Here is a 22,790-nt window from a genome sequence, read left to right on the forward strand (position 1 = left end):
AATTGGTGCCATAATTATGACGTCATAATTCGACAGGGACAACGCTTAGTCTGATCAGTTTGAAATTTATTGAGCATGATCTATGCAACAATTATTTAGAGAATATTAATTTATGATGTCATCGCTCACGTGGTCTGGCAGCCATTTTGGATAAATAAAAAAAAGAAACGTTCAAAAACAGAAGGGTTGGCTTGCACCAAGTTGCCTGTGCAGGGTAAGTATTCTATGAATACCATCTAGTTGTATATATATATAATCGTGCCCTTCATAAATATTGGAGCAGTGAATTTAAATTTGTCATTATTGCTATATACTCAAGAAGCCTGGATTTGAGATCAAAAAATGAATATGAGACAGGAGTACAGAAGATCAGCTTTTATTGTTTGGTATTTCTATGTATATACATTTTACTATTTGGAACAATTGCACTTTTTATATTCAGTCGCCCCATTTTACATAAGCATAGGTATTGGAACAGATTAACTTCAAGTCAGTTAAAGTAGTATACTAGTTAGTATATGTTTGCATATCCCTTGCATGTAATAACTGCATCGAGTCTGTGACTCATTGACATCACTAAACTCTTGGTTTCTCCCTTTGAGAAGCGTTTCCAAGCCTTTACTGCAGACATTTTCATTTGTTGTTTGTTTTGGTGGTTTCTGACTTTAGTCTCCTCTTCAGCAAGTGAAATACATGCCCCATTGGATTTACATCAGAAGATTGACTTGGCCAGTCTGAAACATTCCACTTTTCCCCCTGATTAACCCCTTGGTTGCATTGGGCGGTGTGTTTGGGTCATTGTCTTGCTGCTTGATGAAGCGCCGCCCAATGAGTTTGGAGACATATCCTTTTAATAGGCAGACACAATGTTTCTTTACAATTCTGAATTCATTCTGCTGCTGCCATCATTAGCTACATCATCAATGAAGACGAGTGAGCCAGTTCCAGAGGCAGCCATGCAAGCCCAAACCATGACATTACCTCCACCATGCTTCACAGATGAGGTAGTACGCTTTGGATCATATGCAGTTGCTTCCTTACTACACAATTTCGCCTTTCCATCGCTTTGGTAAAGCTTTATCTTGGTCTCAGCTGCCCATAAAACTTTGTTCCAGAACTCTACTGGCTGAATCACCTCTGTACTTATTGGGAAATTCTAATCTGACATTTCTATTTTTGGTGCTGATGAGAGGTGTAGCCTTTGTAATTCTGCTGTCGAAGTCTTCTGTGAACGGTAGATTGTGATACTTTCTCCCCTGCACTCTGGGGGTTGTTGGTAATCTCACCGACGGTTGTTTTCGGATTTGTCTCCACAGCGCTGATGATTTTTCTGTCGTCAACTGCAGTTTTTTCCTTCACCGACCTGGCCATTGTCTATTGCCAAGTACACTAATGGTTTCTTTCTTTTTCGAAGATATTTCAAATTGTTGTATTTACTATGCCCAAATTTTGTGCTATGGTTCTAATTGAATTATTCTGTTATTTCAGCTTCCAAATTATTGCTTTTTTCATAGACAGTTCTCTGGTCTTCAGGTTGGTTTATGCCTACAGACTCCCAAAGCAAAAGCAAAGGCTAAAACCAAGACGAGGCATTCATAGCTCTTTTATGTTTGAACAATCAATGCAACAAAAATACCTGAGCAACAAGAAATACCCGAGCAACAAGAAATACCTGAGCAACAAGAAACACCTGAGCAACAAGAAATACCCGAGCAACAAGAAACACCTGAGCAACAAGAAACACCCGTCAGTTATTTGTTCCGATACTTATGCTTACCTAAAATGGGGGGACTGAACATAAAAAGTGCTATTGGTCTACAATGGTAAAATATATATGCATAGAAATACCAACAAATAAAAGCTGATCTTCTGTACTCTTGTCTCATATTCATTTTTTTTAAATCTCAAATCCACATTTCTTGAGTATATAGCAATAATAACAAATATGACTTCACTGTTCCAATACTTATGGAGGGCATATGGAGACCCGTCTCTCCAGGTCACATATACATATCACAATCATCATGTATAATGCCCAATATAGAGTGTTGGTGCTGCCGAATCAGCTACGAGGCTTCAATCCGGGTCGGGTCGCCACTCAGAATGAGGAAGTCAGGGCAGGAATTTGTAATTTGTCCAGGGTGCCGGCGATAGCTAACCTGCTCTTCACGAAAGAACTGCGATATTTAAGGTCCACCAACTAATGCTGGTAGACGGGACGCCCATTTAACGTCCATCCGGGGGACGACACACATGTTGATGAATCACCATGCATGTGAATTACCCCAGGATGACAGTTTTTTCGAACCCAGGCTGGATAGCTGAGAGGAAGTAACGTGTGTATGTATATATATATATATATATATATACACACACACAGGTGTGTCTTTCATAAAATATATACAGACTTTAATGTCAGAAAAAAATAATTAAACAGAAGAAAGAGTCGGATACTTTGAGACCCCGTAGATCTCCATTCCATATTCTGAGGCCCACCCATGTGTGGTGGGAGCAAGCAAAAACAACTTACACACACACACACACACACACACACACACACACACACACACACACACACACACACATATATATATATATATATATATATATATATATATATATATATATATTATATACACGCAAACACACACACACACATAATAATTACCAAGGAATATGTAAATGTGGATAAAAGTGAATGTATATTCAGAAACACATTGTTGTTACTTCTCTAATTCAGTAATATCCCACAAAGGTTGTGTCAATGGACAAGTCCATCAATTAAATATCTCTATGAAGGATGGTTCGATGTACTTACCACAGCGGACTGAGGGAAATAACGGACATAACCCTGTCTGCCTCTCACTTATATACCTTGTGTCATTTGCATATGGGAGTGTGTTATAATTAGACATGTACTTTGAAGGAATAGGCCGACTTGCATTTTTAATTAGAATCTGGCAAGACGTGAAAACGATTTGGGCGGGGCTTAAGGTGAGGGGCGTGGCTGTAACCCCCCCCCCCCCCCTACCCCAAACCTTGAAAATATCACCACTTACCAAGAGACCCCAACAGCTGATATCTAAATAGACCCGAAGCCCCGCTAATGAAGCAGCTGCCCTGAGCATGGGCCTGCAACCCAACTTCTTGACTCGCGAGGAGCTACCTTGGCCTTGATATTAGGTTTCACAACCTCGGCGTTTCATGGATTTCCAAAAAAAGGGAAACTTCTCATCGGATCTGAAAGTCGAAAATTTGAATAAGCCTGCAAATGCAGCCTGTCCCAGTAGGCCCCAACACATTGCACACAGCAATTAGCAAACCATTAGAAATATCGCTGGGAATTCCCATCATTTATTTGGCTTTTTACAATTGTATAGCCGACTCTCCTGTGGTTCAGTTGTTCGGAGACTATATACACCTACATGCACTACCAGTCAAAAGTTTAGGTTCTCGGTTATCCGTCATCCAGCGGTCTTAACCACTGGTAACAGGACAATACATACATGTATTTCAGTCATAGTGTGACTCCAAACTATGAGTGGTGGGAGCACCAGAACCAAATCTTATACAGCCCTTGCTACATGGTCCCAGGAGCGATAAGCATCACCTGCCATGCGGAAATATATTGGAGTCATTATTGAATGCAGTCGTGAGCAATGATTGTGTAAATAATTTATCTGACCTGAGTCAAACGTCGATTATGTATACTAGCAACCGTACCTGCCTACGGGCGGGGCTTCAAATTCGTAGGCCCAAATGAAAAGGCAAAATATCAGAAATTGAAGGGTTTTTTTTTTTATTTGAAACGATTTATGTAAACATCCGTTAAATCATATCACACGCAAATCATCAAAATCTAAACAGTATTTGTAAAATTTCAATAAAAGCCACATCACTGTTCATATCGGTAAATATTATTCCATCATGTTTGGAAAAACTGGAAAATTGGAAAATTGGAAAAATTGGAAAAATTAAAAACTTGGGAAAACAATATAGTCTATTTTACTCCAGGGGTTCCCAGAATTACCCACCGAAAATTTCGTTGCGATCGGTTCAGCCGTTTTTGCGGTACCTAGGAACGGACAGACGGACAGACAGACATTTGCTGAATTATAGTAATGTATATATACACATGCCAGTGGCACATGCATGCACACTGCAAGTATCTACTCGGGTACTCGGGTGCATCCTACGTACAGACGTTTTACTATTCAAGATCACTATGTTACAATGATATGCAAGTCAAAAGACAAACTAAAAATGTTTCGCATTCAAAATCAAGTTAATGAAATAATGACCAACTAGAACGGCAATCTTCAACGTCAAGACGTCGACTGATATGCCGCCACCCACATTATTACATCATTAAACATACCTGTACCAAGTTTCAATTTAAATCCCTTCAGCTGTTCACAAGTTATCACATTTTTACCTGATATGACATCTGACCTTTGGCCTTTGACCTCTTGACCCCAAAATCGAATCATTTAATCTTTACATCATTATACATACCTGGACCAAGTTTGAATTAGATCACTTCAGCCGTCCTGAAGTTATAGACCTGCAACAGACTTTGACCTTTGACCTCTTGACCCCAAAATCGAATCATTTAATCTTTACATCATTATACATACCTGGACCAAGTTTGAATTAGATCACTTCAGCCGTTCTGAAGTTATAGACCTACAACAGACTTTGACCTTTCACCTCTTCGCCCCAAATTCTAATCAGTTCATCTTTACATCATTCTACATAAATGTATCAAATTTGGTCAGAATCCCATCACTGGTTCAGAAGTTATCGCGGTAACAAGATTTTCACCAAACATAACCTCTGACCTTTGACCTCGTGACCCCAACATCTAATCGTTTCATCTTCACATCATCTATCTATAATTCCACTAATCTCTGTGTGTATGTTTGTTTGTATGTTTGTCTGTGACCGCTGTTTCTCGACAACTACCGGTCCGATATACTTGAAACTTGCCAGGTATATTGCTGGGGACCCGAGGATGTGCCTTTTCAAGGTTTTAAATTAATCGCAGAAGTAGTTACCGAGCTATGTCCAAAAAACGATTCAACCAATCAGAGAGCAGCGAGCTATCACGTGTGCCGAACGTGGCGAACAGACTCTGCCTCGGATGGCACATTTGAGAGCGTATTCATTTATTTCCCGTCGGCAAACTATGTTGCCGTTAAACTATGTTTTAAAACTAATTAAAACTAATTTGCGATTCATCGTAACTGCGATTCGTAACTGCCGTTCGCTTTGGCTTTGCGAATGGACCAAACCATTTCATGTAAATAGAGGGGGGGGATTGTCACCGTACTCGCAAGCCGTTCGCTTTGGACCAAACCATTTCATGTAAATAGAGGGGGGGGGATATAATTTTAGATATAGATATAGTACGGGCATGCCCTAGTTATACATAAACGTACCAAGTTTGACTTGGATCCCTTTAACCGTTCTCAAGTTATCGCGGTAACGAAAACCTATCACGGACGGACGGACGGACGGACAGCCTGAAAACATAATGCCTCTGGGCAGCTTTGTCAGCGGACGCACAAACATAGGGGCAATACCCCTGGCGCTCACCTGGTAGAATAAACAGTATACTACACTGACTAAAGGTATTTTAAACCAATTTCAATGGTTGTTACAAGACAAGGCAGCATGTAGAATCATACTAACATAATTATCATAAGACTTTAAACAAACAAAGAAAAAAAATACCTATTTTGGGGGGGAACTCCCCCCCCCCCCCGCCGCCCTCCCTCAACCCCATATACCTCCTCAGACCCCAATTTTACTAATGCCATAAACAAACTTTAGTACATCACGGGTGATGAAGGTTGTGGTGAAATTTCATCGAATTCGTGTGTGTAGTTTCAGAGGAAAAAGCAAATTCCTATTTTGGGGGGTCAAACCTGGATCCACATTGACCCTTGGTAGACCCACTTACACCCCGATTTTTCTTCTTAATGCCGTGAACAAACTTTAGTCACAACACAACAAATATTATTTGTACCAAATATGGTCAAAATCCCATCATCAGTTTCGGAGAAGAAGTTTCAAGTGTTTACAGACGGACGGACGGACGGACGGACTGACGACGCGCCGCCATCGCATCCGCTCCCCTGAACTTCGTTCCAGGTGAGCTAAAAATGACGATTTCAATAAAGAGCTCATCCTAATCAGTAATTGTTGATTTACTGGAGTTATTTACCCGTTTGTTGAGAGCAAGAACAATAGGCTTTTAAAACTGTAGAAGGAGACCGGACCTGATACATTAGAAAGGAAGCAATGATGAACAGGTGATTCATTTGTCTATGTCTGATATATATGTGTGCAAAAGTATTGACATGTTTTAAATATTGCTCATTTATAAGTAATCGTAGTAATTAGCAATTTGTTGATTACCATGTAATCGTAGTGATTATAGCAACCTTTAAATATTGCATATTATATTGCATTTTGGATTACATCAATTGTCTATTTTTTTTTAGCTCACCTGGACCGAAGTTCAGGGGAGCGGATGCGATGGCGGCGCGTCGTCCGTCAGTCCGTCCGTCAGTCCGTCCGTCCGTCCGTCCGTCAACACTTGAAACTTCTTCACCGAAACCGCTGATGGGATTGTGACCAAATTTGGCACAAATGATATTTGTTGTGCTGTGACTAAAGTTTGTTCATTGCATTAAAAAAAAGATCGGGGTCTAAGGGGTTTTTACCGAAATAGGAATTTGCTTTTTCCTTTGAAACTACACACACTGTTTTGATGAAACTTGACCACAACCTTCATCATCCGTGATGTACCAATGTTTGTTCAAGGCATTGCAAAAATTGGGGTCTGAGAAGGTACACGGGGCTTATTTGCCACACACCCAAAATAGGTATTTTTACTCCCGCCTGGGAGTAATGCATTCGATCGTGTCCGTGTGTAACTGTGTGTGTGTGTTTGTGAACAAGATATCTGGAAAAGTTCTGAACGGATTTGGATGAAAGTTGGTGGGATGATTGCCCTTGGGATAAGGAAGAATTTATTAGTTTTTGGTGAAGCTCAGGATATTATTCCGGATCCAGGAATTTTTTGAAAGATTTTTTTTACCATTGGTAGATCGGGCTCATTTTTTTTTAACAATATCTTCTATATATTCTATATTTAACATTGTGATATGAAAATTGTTTTCATATTTGTTGTAAATGTAGTTTAAACTCGTGGTTATGCGTTAGAGCGGTGTATTTTTTTTTAGCAGCGTCGTCTTCAAGGTTCTTTTATTTTTTTTTTCTAATAAAGACATATTCTGCCATTTTAAAACCACAAAGTGTGTATTCAGTTTCCCCGTTTCATAAAATGTATCGTTTGCTACGTATAATGCTTTAAAACTGTTTTTCTTTTGTTTTTTTTAACCTCAGAAGAGATATCAACATTTACCTCAGCGAATGTAAATCGCGGTGTCAGTATTTGATGAACTTATAAAGACAGGTGAGTTATAAGTGTGACCAGCATGTGCATGGGATTCTTCCCAGAAGAATGAGTGGTCGCATTAGCTTGTACGACTTAAATGAGCGAGTTTTGTTTTGACGTTTGGGCCAGTTTTACATGTTGTATCCCTAAGGAATGAAACGAACGTTTTCCTGGCTTACAATTTATTTGAAGTCACACATGCCTCAAAATACACTCACTTATATAGAATTGAACGCTGAATCCGAAAATTTAAGTGTAATTGCCTTTTTTTTTTTTTACATTATCTTCTATATATTCTAAATATATATATCTGTGCAGTGTCTGTCTTGTGTTGTCTTGTCTTGTGTTGTCACTGAACTACTCCCTCAAACTTTTTTGAAATCGTACTATTCCAACTTGACCCACGGCGGGAGTATGCGCTCTGCTGAGTGGCATTCTAGTTTTGTTTGTTTATTTAAAGTCATGATTATGTTAGTATGCCCTGTCTGCCCTGTCTACATGCTGTCTACATGCTGCATGCTACTTGTCTACATGCTACATGTCTGCATGCTGCCCTGTCTTCTAGCAAGCATGAAAATTGGTTTAAAATACCTTTAGTCAGTGCAGTATACTGTTTATTCTACCAGGTGAGTGCTAGGGGTATTGCCCCTATGTTTAATGTAAATATGGCAAAAGTTATGAAGTAAAAGGTGGAAGAGGTGCTTGTTACCGTTGCTCAGCAAGCAATTCCAATGTCAGCTCTACTGTCTTGGGTCACGTGACCTGCATTGAGCACGTGGCCTGTATTGAGCAGACAGAGCCTGCACCGGCTGAATTTTATTCGTGGATATTTCGGTTTCGGTATTTTTCTGCCTGCTGTGGGATTTCTCCTGGGATATTGGTTTCGAGTTGGATCAGCAGGCAACATTTCAGCTTTCTATCTCACCTTGAAGGTATAAATACCGGGTGAGTGAGTCAGTGGTTGGAAAGCACGTTCAGATACCGTACTATGGTGACGTGTGTGACGGTGTTGCTGTCAGATGGAGAGCTGATTATAATCATCTTTATTCCGTACCTGTGTCCTCCCAATGGTGCTGTCGTAAGGTCGTAGTCAATACGTCCACGTGTGGCAGACGGCGCTTGTTGGCCGCAAATCGTGCAGCAATGTCTGTAATGGGACACAATTTGTCTTGCACTTATTTCTTACGAGTGGTTTGTTTCGCACTCTGTTTAACGAGCAGGCATCTCTATCTCAGGAAGACCCAACAACCCTTTTACACATGGGCATGCCCCCCATCTGGGCTCAAGTGTAGGTCGTGCAAAGCTTTCCATCTCAATCCACCACAACTTCTGCCCAATCAAATACTCAACCCTACCCCTTCCCTTCAAACCACTGCACCCACAGGTATTCCTGGTTTGTAATATTTATATCACAACTTACCCATCGGTCTTGGGGTTTCTGATGAATCTTTTCTCGCACTTCTAGACAGGTAAAGCTGAACTTGTGTATGCAATCGTGATGTGGGCTCACAGCCGGGTCTGGTTGATCACGTTCACAGCATATTGTGAATGGTGTTAAAAATGCAAAGCCTCAAAGGCCTCAGGGATCCATTATGTTTTGCCAAACTCGTACTTGTTTAGGAAGCCATGACATTCATTTTATAGCCTCGTTATGTTCCAACTGACACAGGCGCTATGTGCAGAGCACACACTTGCGGACTTATTACGTGGAAATGCGCAATGACGTCTGTTCACGATTTTTGGGATATGCTGATCATATAGTTCTGGATGTATGGGCCCTATTGGCTATTACTATTACTGCTACTACTGCTACTCCCTCTTTAAACCCCACAATAGCACTCACTTTCTTGTGCGGTTGATCAGTGATAGTTTTCGTTCCAAGAATGTCACGCGAACCGACTGGCCTGGCCTGACATTCGATTAAAAGTGGTTGGAGTAGGAACTTGTAATTTGTTCAAGTTGCCAGCGATCACTCTCCTATTTTTCCCCAAAGACAACGCGTGCGTCCATCCATCCGAGGTCCATCCGAGGAATGGCACGCTCTGTGATGTCATACCCTGCCTGCGAAACACCAATCCGATAACATTCAGAGACTGTGACCAATTATACTTTGGTGAAATTGGGAGAAATTTGAAACAAAGGCTTGATGAACATGACAGAGAAATACCCTTCATTGGAATCTCCCGCGATTAAGCTATCTCCGAGGGCCTTTCACTCGCTCAACGCAGGCAGGTTGGTGGTCTTTCCGTCTTCTACCGACTCCTCTCCGGCCTTGCCCCCCCCCAGCTCTCTCTGGGCTCTGTCCGTCAAATATTCCTCCAGGTCGCACAAGATCTGCCAGCAACCATCTTAGGGTTAAACTGCCAAAATCAAGACTCTCTGCTCACCTTCACTCCTTCATTCCTCTTTTCTCCCGCCTCTGGAACAAACACCCTCACTCCCTTCAATCCCACTCCTCCCTCCAGGTCTTTAAAACAGCTGTTCACCACCATCTCTTATCTCCCCCATCCAAAACCTTGATCTTTTCTACCCCCGTTAATTCACCCAATATCCACTTTTTTTTGAAATACCGACTTCTTTCCTGGAAGTTCTAGCAGTATCTATGTGTTTTATACCTCTCCCACCCCTCCTCCCCCCAAGCCCTCTCCCTCCCACAGATCTCCCGATGTCCCTGCTCTCAAATGTACTTGCGTGCTTCCCTCTTTCTCCCCATCTTGTCTCCTGCTCCCTTTATTGTATGTTTTGTGCGTCCGTTTTTTTTTTTGCGATTGATGTTAGCTCTTACACGAGCCTCGATCTTGTAGCCAAAAAAAAAATAGGCTGGGAAAGGTGACACAGTCAGCCATTCACGTCATTTCCTGCAATCTGGCCACAAATTTGACTTTGATGGGACCGATGTCCTCGACACGACGTTCAACAAACGACACAGATTGATACTGGAAGCATGGCATGTGAAGAGCCAAGATGGTGGTCTAACTGGGGAGACTGTGTATAATCACAAAATACACACCTCTCATACAAATGGCAAAAACTGCAAGGTACAAACACCTGGATAAGGTGACCAATAAACAACAATAGTCTACCGGTATTTCAAAAACCACACCTGCCCGTGTGCAACACACAACGTGGGCTCCAACCATCACACAACCCACACCTCATAATGTCCGATCCGGACGTGAAACCACCCATGTTTGTGTTCCGGAAACACAAAAACAACAGCAACAACAACAAGCGTACACTCATGCTCACCCACACATTGAACACCGGATCACGTGGAAGTAATAAGAAAAAAAGAGCAGAGCAGCCCATCAAATATGTACTTTGACATTTATTTGCTTGAGGTTTGCAAAAGTAAATGCAAAACTTGTCCATCTGACCTCGAGCACCACGTCTGACCTCGAGCACCACCACCGGAAACGGTCACGTTGTAAATAAAAACCCGGTACTTGCCGAGGCTCGGGGTATATTGGCCTGAGGAAGCCTGCTGTGAAACGGATGAAACGGTGCTTGAGACCGCATCTGCTCTTGCTTATTTGCTCAAATTATCAGAGTAGATGTAGTTTTACTCTCTGGTTGGAAGTGCCCTTTCTTTCTTAAACAAGACCAAAAGTCTAACAGCGGCGTAGCCGGGCTTGTAAAATATTATAAACCACAAACACATATGATTAGCTTTTTAAACAGTCGCTAATGCTGTTTATAACATTAAACAAAGAAATTTGGAGGAATGCCGACACCTGTGAGGTAACTTTTACTTACAGAACTGAGGGAAGATCTACTGTAATCTATATACCCCACAAGGGTTGGGTACGTACCGTTTTGTTGGAAGAGACATAGCGTCTATGCTTTCGATATTTCATGGTCATTTTATGAATCGGTTTGTTTATGTTTCACACTGAATGAAAAACGTAAAGGTAGAGCATGGCGATTGTGATATATGACAGGTTCGACGATATGTTCAGCATGAACGGTATATAAATCAAAATGGCGGTGTGTGGAGAGTCAGCCGCCGTACCACCATAATGACATCAGACGTAATCACATTACCCTGCCATGTGACCAGATCCTCAGCTCTGATTGGAATACGTTTGAGGGGACATACATACATACATACATACATACATACATACATACATACATACATATATACATACATACATACATACAGATGTACAAACACTGTTCTAGATGGCTTTGTCCTCTGTGCTATGCCGTAAAAAAACAAAAGTGCTGCCGCAGGCCCGCAGACAGACGTTATAACCACCATGAGGCCAATAACTACATAGCTTTTCTATGTCCAACACATCCCGAAACCTCCACTGGGAAAAGCTAACCCAGCTAGTTAACGCTGAGTATCCCGCTACGCCCCTCCCCCCCCCCCCCCCCCATCCCACTCCCTGGGCAGCGCCAGGTAGCTCCCGCTAGTATATACACATATACACATACACACATATACATACACACACACACACACACGTATATATATATATATATTACTGCTAGTCAATTTAAATAATGGTTTAAAGAGGTTTAAAGGTGTACAAATAAATAAATTCCGGGTTTTACCGTCGTTTTACCCAGTGTTTATTACATCACTCTCATGCGTTACATTCTGTTTTGATGGAATTAGCAGACGATTTAACAGGACGACCTTTTACCTCTGTATAATGATGATGATGACGATTACTTATTTGTGCTTGTTGTTTGTGTCCTTTATAACTTGACAGAGTAAAAATATGATCTCGCTCCTCTCTGTGCATGCGCGATCGGGAAGAATTCAGAGCTAAAGTACTGTAAATGGCAAACTTGTCTTCCTATTTATTTGATTTTTAACCCTTGGATGCAGTGATTAGGCCTCGGGGGCCCACAAGGTTATTTTTGTTGCAAAAACCATGCTGTACAATTTTTTTTTGGAATGAGCCTCATTTTCACCGACTTTCATGTTGTTACACAAAATTCAGTGACATAAAAAAATAAAATTTTCATTCAGGCTCGTGGGAAAATCTTCATTCTTCACTTATAACCCAAAAATCCGACACAAATGCAGGCCTAGGGCCTTCGAGGCCCCGCATAAATGTTGTTGTACTACAATGTTATATCATTATTTTCTTGATATGAGCCTCATTATATGCTCCTACAACTTGGTTACAAATAATTCAGTGACAAAAATTTGAAAATTAAAAAACTTTACACGAATACATTTATTTGTTGGGCCTCTGAGGCCTGATAGCTGCATACGTGTCGGATTTTTGACAGTTGTAGACATATACATTCTAAATAAAAGGATCAGTGAATCATATTTTTTGAGCAAATACTCCTCCATGAGCCTCAACCTTTTAGAGAAAAAAAGTTGAAAAACCAAGAACAAAAAAATCTTTTTGAAAAAAAGAAAAGAAAAAAGATTCATTATTTGTATGGGATTATTCCAATTAATAGGGTCAATGATTCACATTTTCTGAGCAAATACACATCCATGAGCATGACTTGGATTGAAAAAGGATATTAAAGAAAAATATATAGAAAAAATAAATAAATAAACAAGAAGACGTCATGCAGAGCACGATACTTGCAAAATCCGCCCCCCAACCTCTCCCCAAGAAAAAAAAATTCCATTGATACAGCAAATAGTCCATTTCATCAAGATTCAAATTGACAATTGATCAAAGCTCGGATCAATCGGAAGAAAAGCGATGATTTTTCAGATGAAAAATGATTATTTTGGAAGGTTGAGCTTGAGTTGACCTTTGACCTTTTGACCTCAAAAATAGTTCGTTTTCCTATTTAGTGACTCAATGTGCAAATGCTGTTCAATTTTCAAGTCAATTGGATGAAAATTGAGGATTTTAGAAATTTGGCCTATGTTGAACTCAAAAATACTTGGTGGTTGAATTCAGTGACCAGATATGCAAGTTCTCTTCAAATTTCAAGTCAATTGGATGATAAATGAGGATTTTAGAAATTTGGCCTATGTTGACCTTTTGGCCTATGTTGACCTCAAAAATACTTGGTGGTTGAATTCAGTGACCAGATATGCATGTCCTCTTCAAATTTCAAGTCAATTGGATGAAAATTTAGGATTTTAGAAATTTGGCCTATGTTGACCTTTTGGCCTAGGTCGACCTCAAAAATACTTGGTGGTTGAATTCAGTAACCAGATATGCAAGTCCTCTTCAAATTTCAAGTCAATCGGATGAAAATTGAGGATTTTAGAACTTTAGCAAAGTTGGTGACCTTTGACCTATGTTGACCTTTTGACCTATTGACCCCAAAACAATAGACTTCTTGCTTTTGACCAACTCTACCATTTGGTGAAGTTTCGTAAAGATTGGTTGAAAATTGTGACCTGTAGGCCGGTGACAAACAAACAGACAAACAGACAAACAGACAGAACCACAAACGGAACCGACCAATATACTTGACAAATCTTCGATTTTGCAAGTAATAAACATTACACGAATACATCCGTTGGGCCTCCGAGGCCCAATGGCTGCGTTTATGTAGGATTTTTGACGCCTGCATCGAAGGGTTAAACATGTTGTTCATCGATCATTAATTGATAAGTTAGACGGACGAACGGACGGACATGAACCAATTGCTTAAGCCCGCTTTTCGCTTTGAGTGTGCTGGGTAATAAGTAGTAATAACATACATGGTGTGTGTGCAATGTTTACCACGTGACACTGAATAATCGCCAGTGCCAAGGATTGAAATAAGCAATTGAATGACATTTAATGTAACGTGTAGCCATGACACTTCCTCATAATTGCTGGCTTTGAGGGATAAAATATTTTAATTCTTTGTTTCTAAAGTTTAGCATGTGCAGCGGTATCTACGGTGATGATGAAAGCACTTTTTATTACTCGGCTGTCGTACCCTTTGTCCCTACAGTAATTACCTGCTTATGACGTCATCACGAATTTCCGATGGTGCGCAGGTTCTTGTGTTGGTGAGATCCTATTATTTAAGCGCTGTTCATACCGTACCCTTATCGATTCTTGAAACTTTCTTCCATGATTGCTTCTTAGCAGGAGAATGCAATTTGTCTTATTTTGCTTCCCAATTTAGGGCAGGGTATAGGTATATGGACCTATACATGATTGGGCAAATAACAGGTGTAATGGCCTGAGAGCCTTTCTCCCTTTCCACCAGCAAGCACTCAGCTTCTTCCTTTATTCTCCCCCAATTCCATTGCATGGAATCTGGAAGAGAGCGGCAAAAGGAAAGAAACTCGACACATTTGCGGGTATCTTTTGCCGCATTACAACTCAGATATCTGGACAGAAAGAGAGAGGACATTGTTGAAACTCCATCTTGTAGAAAATTTTACTGAGAACTCCATCCTTAGCTATGTTATCTTGTCCCTGGAGAAGAGTCACGTTTTAACAAGCGTAATGAATGGAATGGCCACACAATGGCAAAGGCCTAAAAAGGAAGACATACGCTGAAAGTTGAGGAACGGTTATTACAATAATTTCTCATCCAGAAGCTCGAATTCAACTGCTGTCCAATCATTTTATACTTGAACTAAAACTTTTTTGTCCTGCAATGTGAAAATAGGGCTGGCAGGATGGAGTAGGCCCTAGGCCTAGAGGTATTCACAGTCACCTCTGAGCTGTTTAGCCTGGGTTTCGAATATAGGACCCAGGTATAACCTGTCATCCAGGTGTTTCACGGGCAGGGTGACATCAAGGAGTCTTCCGCCCCTTAAACTGGCTGTCCGGTCTGCCGACACTAGCTGATGGACGTTGGAGGTTCACGAAGAATCGTCGAGCTATCAGCTATCCCCAGCACCCTGTACAAATTACGAGTCCCTGTACTCTCAGTTGAGTATCCTGTAGAACATGTTATAATAATAATAATAACTAGCCGAAACCCGTGGAACATCCACGGAAGGGAGGATGTGGTGTATGGATAGAGTGTACCATTATGGATGGCATAGGGGATTTGCTTGTCCGAGTAAGAGTGTCACTCACTGTCACTCACTCACCGCAGGCAGGTAGGTGGTCTTTCTGTCTTCTACCGACTCCTCTCCGGCCTTGCTCCCCCAGCTCTCTCTGTGCTCTGTCCCCCAAATATTCCTACAGGTCGCACAAGATCTGCCAGCCACCCTCTGATGGTTAAACTGCCGAAATCTCGGCTCTCTGCTCACCTTCACTCTTTCATTCCTCTTTTCTCCGGCCTCTGGAACAAACTCCCACATTCACTTCAATCACACTCCTCCCTCCAGGTCTTCAAAACAGCTGTTCACCACCATCTCTTATCTTCCCCCATCCAAAACCTTGATCTTTTCTACCCCCACTAATTCACCCCAGATCCACCTTGTTTGAAATTCCAACTTCTTTCCTGGAAGTTTTGGCAGTGTCCATATGTTTTATACCTCTCCCACCCCCCCCCCCCCTTCCCATGCCTTCCCCCCAAAGCCCTCTCCCTCCCACAGTTCTCTCGATGTCTCCATGTCTCTCGGTCCCTGCTCTCAAATGTTGTGTTTGTGTCCTTCCCCCTCTCTCCCCATCTTGTCTACCGCTCCCGATGTTATTTGTTTTGTGTGTCTGTTTGTCTTTCTGTGTGATTAATGTTCGCTCTTTCACGAGCCTCGATCTTGTATACAAAAAAAAAAAAAAAAAAAAAAAAAAGAGTTAGGAAGAAAGATGAGAATGAAGAGTGCGTATATGAACAACGATCGCCGACACCGCCACAAATGCATGCTCAGGATTGTCCACTCAGTGGACGGCTTGCTGTCGCCTTCGACTGTCCAATCAGCGGACGGCTTGTTTCGCCTTCGCCCAGCAGACGCCAATACGATGGCGTCGTAAGATGGCGTCGTATCGGCAGTTAATCGGATGCTTTTGGGCCCCAACGTCGGCTAATTCAGATTTTTCGAGTATGGCTGTACGTGATAAACAAAGAGCGCGGTTCGTAGATCGTAAATCCATTAGTGCCGTGGGCATCGGGTCACTGGGTGCGGCGTAAAAGGGATAACAAAGTCGAGTCCTTACGCTATTATTATATAGACTAGCCGAAACCCGTGGAACATCCACGGAAGGGAGGATGTGGTGTATGGATAGAGTGTACCATTATGGATGGCATATGGGAGCGCTCATGGGATCTTCTTCTTCCGTTAAGCTCCAATTTTTTCTCTTTAAGTTAAGTCCCATCAGTCCTCTCTGCTGGAAGTGCTCAGGCCATGCCTTCCCGCTCTCATACTTTTATTTCCGTTCGGTGTAGAAAGAGATTGACATATCGTTCGTCTGTTTTCAGCTCGTTATCTTTAAGCTTCCTTACGTCTCGCCACCTGCTACACCTCTCTGAGTTACGAGGATTTATGCAACGCACCCCGAGTATCGCAACGTCACTCCATTTAACTTTATTAAAATGACGATAAAGACGTTTCCTTATATATCCTAATTTTAAATGTTCAAGGGAATAAAAAGACCATTTGGTTCACACCACCCACGTTCACACCACTCGACTGTCCAATCAGCGGACGGCTCGCTTCACCTTCGCCCAGCAGACGCCAATACGATGGCGTCGTAAGATGGAGTCGCATCGGCAGTTAATCGGATGCTTTTGGGCCCCAACGTCGGCTAATTCAGATTTTTCGAGTATGTCTGTACGTGATAAACAAAGAGCGCGGTTCGTAGATCGTAAATCCATTAGTGCCGTGGGCATCGGGTCACTGGGTGCGGCGTAAAAGGGATAACAAAGTCGAGTCCTTACGGTATTATTATATAGATAATAATGAGCTACGTGAGAAAGTTATACACAGGAAATGATGTCAGCACTGGCGAAAGCATTCTGGGAAAACCTAAGATGGCTTCTTCAATTCTTACCGGTAATTCAATCAGGCAAGTGCAAGGTGGGCCCCAACTAGCAAAGGACCTCATGTTGGATCAAAATGCGATTGGTCTGGCCTGCATTAGGACAGGGCTCCTCGAAATCGACCAATGGGAGGGAAGTGATTACATTTTTTTGGACACGTGATTAGACCTAAGTCCACCATTCCATGTTAAAGTCAAAGTGAGCCGGCATGGAGTGGATATACATTCTTTGTCCTCACCACCAAACAAAATGATGCGTTGAAACACCAGCCAGAAAGTTTACGACAACCATAACGGTTTCTAGAAAGTGGAAAAACCATCAATACACGGCGCCACCGCATGACTGCCTTAACTTACAGGGGGCACTGCATCAGCGACACAACTGCACTTCTGTCAGCCAATGATACTACTCGCAGACATGTGCGGGAAATGACGAAGAAGAAGAATGCAAATTGGTATCAAGGTGCAACTACATACATGATACATCAATGCAAGGAGAATTGTGCACCTGTATCAGGTGAATTGCTAGACCAAAGGTGGATGCAGATTTTCCTTCACCCTTGTCTGTTTGTCTGTGAGAATGATATCTCAAAACGTTATGGACCGATTCGGACGAAACTTGCTGGATGAGTTTGTTAGGTGACAAGAACTAGTCCATTAGATTTTGGTTCAGGTCCGAATCCAGATCCGGCCTGTCAGTGGATACAAAACGTAAACTATTCCACCTGGTGCAGGTATGCTCTCTTCCGAATGTCGTTCTAGTTCTCCTTGGTTCTCTTGAATCAAAAAGTCCACAGCAACCTTGAACGACTCTTGATATTGCTGCAGCACAGAACTTTTTTTTAAACATGAATTGCAATGCTAACAATATAAACAGTGGACAAGTCAATGCAACATATGGGATTTTGGCGGCAGGTCTGCCCCAAACCTACTATACTTGGTGATGCACTGGGCATTGACCCATTGGGACGTGACCTTTATTTCAGGACAAACCTGGCCGTGCTCCAACCGCAAGCAACCTGCACTCACAGGAAGGACTCCCCACATAAGCAACTGTTTCAGGAACCTAAAAAAATAAAAGTTGGCACTTCTTCCTTTCATGGCTTCGTTTAATGCTGGCACCTCGGACATCCGTTTAATGTCCGCATCTGTACGGCACACATATTGATGCCTCGCCATACCTGTGAAACATTGAGATTACCGTTTATAGCTGGGTTGGGATTGGAACCCAAGGCTCGACAGCTTGGAGGGTGTGCGTACCTCCAGGCTATCCTAGCAGCCATCGCTTAAAGCAGCACATTGATTATCGGGATTAATCCGGTGATTCGGGTAATGTGGGGCAAGATAACCCTGGTAGGAAATGTGGGGCAAGATAACCCTGGTAGGAAATGTGGGGCAAGATAAACCTGGTAGGAAATGTGGGGCAAGATAACCCTGGTAGGAAATGTGGGGCAAGATAATCCTGGTAGGAAATGTGGGGCAAGATAACCCTGGTAGGAAATGTGGGGCAAGATAACCCTGGTAGGAAATGTGGGGCAAGATAACCCTGGTAGGAAATGTGGGGCAAGATAAAACTGGTAGGAAATGTGGGGCAAGATAACCCTGGTAAGAAATGTGGGGCAAGATAACCCTGGTAGGAAATGTGGGGCAAGATAACCCTGGTAAGAAATGTGGGTCAAGATAACCCTGGTAGGAAATGTGGGGCAAGATAACCCTGGTAGGAAATGTGGGGCAAGATAACCCTGGTAAGAAATGTGGGGCAAGATAACCCTGGTAGAAAATGTGGGGCAAGATAACCCTGGTAAGAAATGTGGGTCAAGATAACCCTGGTAGGAAATGTGGGGCAAGATAAACCTGGTAGGAAATGTGGGGCAAGATAATCCTGGTAGGAAATGTGGGGCAAGATAAGCCTGGTAGGAAATGTGGGGCAAGATAACCCTGTTAGGAAATGTGGGGCAAGATAAACCTGGTAGTAAATGTAGGGCAAGATAACCCTGGTAGGAAATGTGGGGCAAGATAACCCTGGTAGGAAATGTGGGGCAAGATAACCCTGGTAGGAAATGTGGGGCAAGATAATCCTGGTAGGAGATGTGGGGCAAGATAACCCTGGTAGGAAATGTGGGGCAAGATAACCCTGGTAGGAAATGTGGGGCAAGATAAACCTGGTAGGAAATGTGGGACAGGATAACCCTGGTAGGAAATGTGGGGCAAGATAACCCTGGTAGGAAATGTGGGGCAAGATAAACCTGGTAGGAAATGTGGGGCAAGATAAACCTGGTAGGAAATGTGGGGCAAGATAACCCTGACAGTAAATGTGGGGCAAGATAACCCTGGTAGGAAATGTGGGGCAAGATAAACCTTGTAGGAAATGTGGGGCAAGATAAACCTGGTAGGAAATGTGGGGCAAGATAACCCTGGTACGAAATGTGGGGCAAGATAACCCTGGTAGGAAATGTGGGGCAAGATAACCCTGGTAGGAAATGTGGGGCAAGATAACCCTGGTAGGAAATGTGGGGCAAGATAACCCTGGTAGGAAATGTGGGGCAAGATAAACCTGGTATGAAATGTGGGGCAAGATAACCCTGGTAGGAAATGTGGGGCAATAATAACCCTGGTAGGAAATGTGGGGCAAGATAACCCTTGTAGGAAATGTGGGGCAAGATAAACCTGGTAGGAAATGTGGGGCAAGATAACCCTGGTAGGAAATGTGGGGCAAGATAACCCTGGTAAGAAATGTGGGGCAAGATAACCCTGGTAGAAAATGTGGGGCAAGATAACCCTGGTAAGAAATGTGGGTCAAGATAACCCTGGTAGGAAATGTGGGGCAAGATAAACCTGGTAGGAAATGTGGGGCAAGATAATCCTGGTAGGAAATGTGGGGCAAGATAAGCCTGGTAGGAAATGTGGGGCAAGATAACCCTGGTAGGAAATGTGGGGCAAGATAACCCTGGTAGGAAATGTGGGGCAAGATAACCCTGGTAGGAAATGTGGGGCAAGATAACCCTGGTAGGAAATGTGGGGCAAGATAACCCTGGTAGGAAATGTGGGGCAAGATAAACCTGGTAGGAAATGTGGGACAAGATAACCCTGGTAGGAAATGTGGGGCAAGATAACCCTGGTAGGAAATGTGGGGCAAGATAACCCTGGTAAGAAATGTGGGTCAAGATAACCCTGGTAGGAAATGTGGGGCAAGATAAACCTGGTAAGAAATGTGGGGCAAGATAATCCTGGTAGGAAATGTGGGGCAAGATAACCCTGGTAAGAAATGTGGGTCAAGATAACCCTGGTAGGAAATGTGGGGCAAGATAACCCTGGTAGGAAATGTGGGGCAAGATAACCCTGGTAAGAAATGTGGGGTAAGATAACCCTGGTAGGAAATGTGGGGCAAGATAACCCTGGTAAGAAATGTGGGTCAAGATAACCCTGGTAGGAAATGTGGGGCAAGATAAACCTGGTAGGAAATGTGGGGCAAGATAATCCTGGTAGGAAATGTGGGGCAAGATAAGCCTGGTAGGAAATGTGGGGCAAGATAAACCTGGTAGGAAATGTGGGGCAAGATAACCCTGGTACGAAATGTGGGGCAAGATAACCCTGGTAGGAAATGTGGGGCAAGATAACCCTGGTAGGAAATGTGGGGCAAGATAACCCTGGTAGGAAATGTGGGGCAAGATAACCCTGGTAGGAAATGTGGGGCAAGATAAACCTGGTATGAAATGTGGGGCAAGATAACCCTGGTAGGAAATGTGGGGCAAGATAACCCTGGTAGGAAATGTGGGGCAAGATAACCCTGGTAGGAAATGTGGGGCAAGATAAACCTGGTAGGAAATGTGGGGCAAGATAACCCCGGTAGGAAATGTGGGGCAAGATAACCCTGGTCGGAAATGTGGGGCAAGATAACCCTGGTAGGAAATGTGGGGCAAGATAACCCTGGTAGGAAATGTGGGGCAAGATAACCCTGGTAGGAAATGTGGGGCAAGATAACCCTGGTAGGAAATGTGGGGCAAGATAAACCTGGTAGGAAATGTGGGGCAAGATAACCCTGGTAGGAAATGTGGGGTAAGATAAACCTGGTAGGAAATGTGGGGCAAGATAACCCTGGTAGGAAATGTGGGGCAAGATAACCCTGGCAGGAAATGTGGGGCAATATAACCCTGGTAGGAAATGTGGGGCAAGATAAACCTGGCAGGAAATGTGGGGCAAGATAAACCTGGTAGGAAATGTGGGGCAAGATAACCCCGGTAGGAAATGTGGGGCAAGATAACCCCGGTAGGAAATGTGGGGCAAGATAACCCTGGTAGGAAATGTGGGGCAAGATAAACCTGGTAGTAAATGTGGGGCAAGATAACTCTAGTAGGAAATGTGGGGCAAGATAACCCTGGTAGGAAATGTGGGGCAAGATAACCCTGGTAGGAAATGTGGGGCAAGATAACCCTGGTAGGAAATGTGGGGCAAGATAATCCTGGTAGGAGATGTGGGGCAAGATAACCCTGGTAGGAAATGTGGGGCAAGATAACCCTGGTAGGAAATGTGGGGCAAGATAAACCTGGTAGGAAATGTGGGACAGGATAACCCTGGTAGGAAATGTGGGGCAAGATAACCCTGGTAGGAAATGTGGGGCAAGATAAACCTGGTAGGAAATGTGAGGCATGATAATCCTGGTAGGAAATGTGGGGCAAGATAATCCTGGTAGGAAATGTGGGGCAAGATAATCCTGGTAGGAAATGTGGGGCAAGATAATCCTGATAGGAAATGTGGGGCAAGATAATCCTGGTAGGAAATGTGGGGCAAGATAATCCTGGTAGTAAATGTGGGGCAAGATAAACCTGGTAGGAAATGTGGGGCAAGATAAACCTGGTAGGAAATGTGGGGCAAGATAACCCTGGTACGAAATGTGGGGCAAGATAACCCTGGTAGGAAATGTGGGGCAAGATAACCCTGGTAGGAAATGTGGGGCAAGATAACCCTGGTAGGAAATGTGGGGCAAGATAACCCTGGTAGGAAATGTGGGGCAAGATAAACCTGGTAGGAAATGTGGGGCAAGATAACCCTGGTAGGAAATGTGGGGCAAGATAACCCTGGTAGGAAATGTGGGGCAAGATAACCCTGGTAGGAAATGTGGGGCAAGATAACCCCGGTAGGAAATGTGGGGCAAGATAACCCCGGTAGGAAATGTGGGGCAAGATAACCCTGGTCGGAAATGTGGGGCAAGATAACCCTGGTAGGAAATGTGGGGCAAGATAACCCTGGTAGGAAATGTGGGGCAAGATAACCCTGGTAGGAAATGTGGGGCAAGATAAACCTGGTAGGAAATGTGGGGCAAGATAACCCTGGTAGGAAATGTGGGGTAAGATAAACCTGGTAGGAAATGTGGGGCAAGATAACCCTGGTAGGAAATGTGGGGCAAGATAAACCTGGCAGGAAATGTGGGGCAATATAACCCTGGTAGGAAATGTGGGGCAAGATAAACCTGGCAGGAAATGTGGGGCAAGATAAACCTGGTAGGAAAT

At 43.1% G+C, this 22,790-nt stretch overlaps 1 protein-coding gene across 1 annotated transcript in view; it reads right to left on the reverse strand.

The window, feature by feature from the left end:
- LOC137426974 (myosin-16) overlaps positions 1–2,892 on the reverse strand; it is a 51,628-nt gene extending 48,736 nt beyond the window's left edge. Inside the window, exon 1 of the mRNA XM_068116046.2 lies at positions 2,819–2,892. The gene's annotated coding sequence lies outside the window, so the exon portion shown is untranslated. The remainder of the gene's footprint in view (positions 1–2,818) is intronic.
- Positions 2,893–22,790: the final 19,898 nt, after the last annotated feature.

This window comes from Myxine glutinosa, chromosome 5, assembly GCF_964187855.1.
Source record: "Myxine glutinosa chromosome 5, kmMyxGlut1.1, whole genome shotgun sequence".
Lineage (NCBI taxonomy): Eukaryota > Metazoa > Chordata > Myxini > Myxiniformes > Myxinidae > Myxine > Myxine glutinosa.